The following is a 6000-nucleotide window of genomic DNA, read 5'->3' as shown; positions in this document are numbered from 1 at the left end:
CTTCTCAAACTTATACTATGTTAATCTTTGATTCCAAATCACAGAATCAATCAGTTACTTGGATCTTGTTGCTTTGTGTTACATGTTTTTTCCCATGAAAGGCAAAGCTCAGAAATATAGACTATCATCTTAAAAATAAAATCCCTGGCTGTTAAAGCTCATGGCAACTTGAGGGCTCATATAGAGTGGTTAAAAAGATAGACTCAGTATAATGGTAAAATGAAATGCTGCAGGTTCCCGAGTGGCTGCAGCGGGCAGCGAGCCATGAGACCACAGTGCAGGTCCCCGAAATGCAGGCAGCAAGCAGCATATCTGGAGAGCAGCCAGTCCTGGGCATCTGGTCCCAAGAGCTGGGAATAGCATGGGCTTTTGAAGCCTCTAAGCCCAATTCCAATGACACAGGTCCTCCAAGAAGGCCACAACACTCTTAGTCATTCCCAAATAGTTCCACCAAATGAAGTCTAAGCATTCAAACATATAAGACAATGGGGGCCATTCATATTCAAATCACCACACTTCTCCTAGTCAATAGCCAATGTGATGATTTATGGAGCAGCTGTGTAGTAAGAGCTGCGCGTTGCATTCTGCCACCGGCTAGCTTTACCTGAAATAACAACACACAAACTGTATTCTTTTAAACACTGCTTGACCCATTAGCTCTAGCCCTTACTGGCTAATTCTGATATCCTGATATCAGAATTATTATTTTTAATAAACTGTGTAGCACCAGTCTTACTGGGAAAGATTCAGCATGTCTGACCTGGTGGCTTGCTTCATCGCGTCTGCCCAGGAGAGGGGAGCATGGCCTCTGAGCTCACTTCCTCTTCTTCCCAGCATTCTATTCTGTTTACTCCTTCCACCTATGTTTTAACCAATGAGGGCCAAGCAGTTTCTTTATTATAATTAACCAATGACCTTCCTCCATCACAGGTGATCTGAGGCCAGGGCAGGTTGGAGACACACAGATATGCCAGGCAGAGAGAACTTGGGTATAGAGTTTATTTAGTGGGTATTGGCAAGGGTTTAAGGGTAAGAGGGTATGGAGGGAAGAGAGAAAGAGTGAGAGAGAAAAGGGAACAAATAAAGAGAGGAAAGAAGAAAATAGGAAATAGGAGAAGGCAGAGGCTGCCTCTTCAGAAGAAGAAGGGAGGGGAGGGAAGCAGGACCAACTTGCCTCCTTGGGAAAAGGAAGATAGGGAGTGGGCAGAGCTTGTCTCTTAAAGGGACAGGGTAAACAGGAGACTGGGCAGGCCAGCAGAATTATAATTATAACATCTAATAAACCTTTATTTTTACAAGTAAAGAAAAAATCCAAACATATGTGGTGAGAGAGAGATGTTGGGATTGGGCTCTGCTCTAAGTTACAACCTACTGTGGACAGGGAGTTTTCAAACTGAGCTTTATTCGCAAACACTCCATTTACATGCAGTCTTTGACTCCACTTTGAAGATAGTGGGAAATGTGGACACACACACTGCACCATTTGTCCCACACCACCCACGCAGCACAGACAGATGAATAATTGATCCCTGAGAGTAGAAAGTGTGCTACCCTATACACTTATTGGGGATAAATTAGGATTGGAATTTGGACATATTTCAAACATATATGGAAACCAGGCCAAAAAATGTTGGTGCTGTGCTTTTCTATGCTAGTACCTGCAGATTGTGGGGTGGTTCTGGGTTCTATAAATCCAAAGAAAACTTACAACTGGCAAAGTCTGATGACTGCATTTTTCAGTTCCTTTTTATAGAAACAGTCAGTTCTACAGCTAATCATTCAGATATAAAGAACGGTATTGCAGTGGAAAGCAATAGAACCCCTTCCTACAGGGATAGATGCCCAACACAGCTTACACTGAACCTGACTGGACCTCATAGGTTTTCACTGTTTTAATGGGCAGGGTCTCCCTGTGTACCTCAGGCCGGCCCCAAGATTGCTATGAAGCTGAGTGACTCCTCCTGCTTGGAATCTCGGGCTTGTGCCACCATGTGCTGTCCTGAACAGTTTTAGCCTATTAGATATGATTCAGTAAGAGGCACAAAGCTAGAAGGAGGTTGATGATAATCCACACAACCATGTGACCTCCTAAACTAATGATTTGGGGGGGGTGCATTTACTTTTTATTTATGCATGTGTGTGCATGCGTGTGTGTGTGTGTGTGCATGTGTGTGTATGTGCCACATGTATACAAGAGTCCACAGAAGCCAGAAAAAGGCATTGGATCTACAGGAGCTGTAGTTCCATTGAGCCATTTCTCCAACCCCTTAAATTAATGACTTCTAAAATCAACTAAAAGTAAGTGGAGCTTGAAGCCTTAGTAATAAAACAGCTTCTACACATAAGAAGTAAACAGATGCTTCAGGACCGTGCCACCATGGAGTTAGTGTTAGATAAATTCATGGTCAAAATCCTGAGCTCTACGATTTAATTACTGTGAAATCTCCAAGAGCTGCACACATATACAATGCTCAGAAGCATAATTACCTTATAGTATCATCATGAGGATTAATGACAATGAAGTGCCTGAGCTCCTGACACTAAAAAACAGAAATCTGGGTCTAGGGAAAAAATGACTTGGTGGTTAAGAGCACAGGCTGTTCTTATTTGTTTATTTATTTATTTAGGATTTCTGCCTCTTCCCCCCCACTGCCTCCCATTTCCCTCCCCATCCCCCAATCAAGTCCCTCTCCCTCGTCAGCCCGAAGAGCAATCAGGGTTCCCTGACCTGTGGGAAGTCCAAGGACCACCCACCTCCATCCAGGTCTAGTAAGGTGAGCATCCAAACTGCCTAGGCTCCCACAAAGCCAGTACGTGCAGTAGAATCAAAAACCCATTGCCATTGTTCTTGAGTTCTCAGTAGTCCTCATTGTCCGCTATGTTCAGTAAGTCCGGTTTTATCCCATGCTTTTTTAGACCCAGGCCAGCTGGCCTTGGTGAGTTCCCAATAGAACATCCCCATTGTCTCAGTGTGTGGGTGTACCCCTCGCGGTCGTGAGTTTCTGGCTCGTGCTCTCTCTCCTTCTGCTCTTGATTTGGACCTTGAGATTTCTGTCTGGTGCTCCAATGTGGGTCTCTGTCTCTGTCTCCTTTCATCACCTGATGAAGGTTAATATTCAGGAGGATGTCTCTATGTTTTTCTTTGGGTTCACCTTCTTATTTAGCTTCTCTAGAATCATGAATTATAGGCTCAATGTCCTTTGTTTATGGCTAGAAACGAAATATGAGTGAGTATATCCCATGTTCCTCTTTTTGGGTCTGGCTTACCTCACTCAGGATAGTGTTTTCTATTTCCAACCATTTGTATGCAAAATTCAAGAAGTAATTGTTTTTTACTGCTGAGTAATACTCTATAGATCCACATCTATCACCATGTACAAAACTCAAGTCCAAATGGATTAAAGACCTCAATATCAGTCCGAACACACTGAACCTGATAGAAGAGAAAGTGGAAAGTACTCTACAGCACATGGGCACAGGAGACCACTTTCTACGTAAAACCCTAGCAGCCCAGACATTAAGGGCCTCATTGAATAAATGGGACCTCCTGAGACTGAGAAGCTTCTGTAAAGCAAAGGACACTGTCACTAAGACAAAAAGGCAACCCACTGACTGGGAGATCTTCACCAACCCCGCAACTGACAAAGGTTGATCTCCAAAATATATAAAAAACTCAAGAAACTAGGCCGTAAAAGGCTAATCAACCCAATTATAAAATGGGGCACTGAGCTGAACAGAGAATTCGCAACAGAAGAAGTTCAAATGGCCAAAAGACACTTAAGGTCATGTTCAACTTCCTTAGCGATCAGGGAAATGAAAATCAAGACAACTTTAAGATACCATCTTACACCTGTCAGAATGGCTAAAATCCAAAACACCAAGGATAGCCTTTGCTGGAGAGGTTGTGGAGTAAGGGGTACACTCATCCATTGCTGGTGGGAATGCAAACTTGTGCAACCACTCTGGAAAGCAGTGTGTCGGTTTCTCAGGAAATTCGGGATCAACCTACCCCTGGACCCAGCAATACCACTCTTGGGAATATACCCAAGAGAGGCCTTATCATACAACAAAAGTATATGCTCTACAATGTTCATAGCAGCATTGTTTGTAATAGCCAGAACCTGGAAACAACCTAGATGCCCTTCAATGGAAGAATGGATGAAGAAAGTATGGAATATATACACAGGCTGTTCTTTAGAGGACCCAGGTTCAGTTCCCAGCATGCATAGCACAGTTTACAACCCTTTGTAACTTCACTCCTAAGGGATGTGACTCCCTCTTCTGGCCTCTGTAGGAACCAGGCACGCAAGTGATACAAAGATACATGTGCACAAAATACTCTTATAAATATCTTAAAATTGCTTAGCATCCCATTCCCCCCCCTACTCTGCTTTCCTTCCCTACACATTTATCTTCTGAACACACACTGAGTCTTTCTGAGCTGTAACATGATTGGGTCTGCTTGTTGAGGTTTTCTGTCCTGCCCAGTTCCCATAGCTGTTTAGCCCCAAAGAAAGTCACACAGAGATCTCTATAAGTTATAAAGACAATTGGCCCATTAGCTCAGGCTACTTATTAGCTCTTGTAGATTATATTAACCCATTGTTCTTATCTATGCTAACTACATGTTTCTGTACCTTTTTCAGCTGAGCAGCTCACATCTTGTTTCTTCGGAGTCTGGACAGGAGTGGGAGGAATCAACTTCCTCCTTCCCAGAATTCTCCTGTTTTCATTGCATCACCTCTACTTCCAGTCTTGTTCATTTAAAACATGATTGACAAATACAGACAATTCTCCCACACCACTTCCCCCTCTTTAAAAAAAAAACAAAGGAAAATATCCATAGTCCATATTTGGGAATATGGATGTAGTATTCCAGGCTACTTTCAGCTGGTTGGGGGTGCTGATAATCTTATGGGGACTTAAAGAAAATTTTGAGTTATTATCAAGTCCTGACTGAAGTATCCTATGAGTCTTGATTATCTCAGGCAGCAGTCTTGAACCTGTTCTGGATGAAGAACTCAGTCACCTGAGCCATCTATTCCTGCTGGAGATTTCTCAGGTGGTTTTTCTTGATCAAAGCTGATTTTTCTTAACTCTGAATAAATCCACAGCCTCTGGTTTTCTGTGGAAACAAAAGAAAAATCTCTTCTCCAAAGTAACATACCCTTTGACTTCAATTTTGAAGTCAAGGTATTTTCAAAATACCTATCTTGGATTAATTCTGCAGCATTTATAAGCAAATATCTTTTAGTAGCTGTTGCTCCTTCCTCAGCTTCAAACAATTTAAGGAGAGCATATGCCCGGAACCCTCATGCTACAAATGGTGCCCACATGGATAACTGCATCCACAGAAAGCCTGAGAAAACTTGGGAAAGACTAGAGTAAAGCATTTCGGTTTTCAGCTGTAGCTGGAAAAAACCTGCACTGTTTTAAAATGCTGGCTTTCTGGGCCATCCTGCCAGGGAAAACTCTGACTCTTTCATGCAGGCAGTCTGACTATGGAGCTATGGACACACTGTTACAGCTTGCTTTCTGGCAAGGACCTTAAAATGACATAGAGTTGTGGCAAAAAATGTGACTACAATGGGTACCTCCACCATGTGGGTGGAATTTCATAAAGCTAAGGAATGGGCTGGATCTAGTCATCAAAGCCATGGCTTTAATCTTCTCCATATTCCTTAGCAAATTAAAGATTCATGTGGTCAGAAAAAGAGAGATAAACAGTAAAGAGAGATTCAAAGAGGAAGAAAACCTCTAAATAGTTTACACTGTGTTAAAAATATATACAGGCTAAAGGTTAAAGTTCTCAAAGTAAAAAAAAGAAAGACAGACAGACAGACAGACAGACAGAAAGAAAGAAAGAAAGAAAGAAAGAAAGAAGCTGGTTGTGGTGTTGTGGTGGCAAACGCTGGTAGGATTTGCCTGGGAGGAAGACACAGACAGGATCTCTGTGAGTTCAAGGATAGCCTGGTTTATAGAGGGAGTTCCAGAAAAGAT

The sequence above is a fragment of the Microtus pennsylvanicus genome, chromosome 1, assembly GCF_037038515.1.
Source record: "Microtus pennsylvanicus isolate mMicPen1 chromosome 1, mMicPen1.hap1, whole genome shotgun sequence".
Taxonomy (NCBI): Eukaryota; Metazoa; Chordata; class Mammalia; order Rodentia; family Cricetidae; genus Microtus; species Microtus pennsylvanicus.
This window is presented reverse-complemented; position numbering follows the sequence as displayed.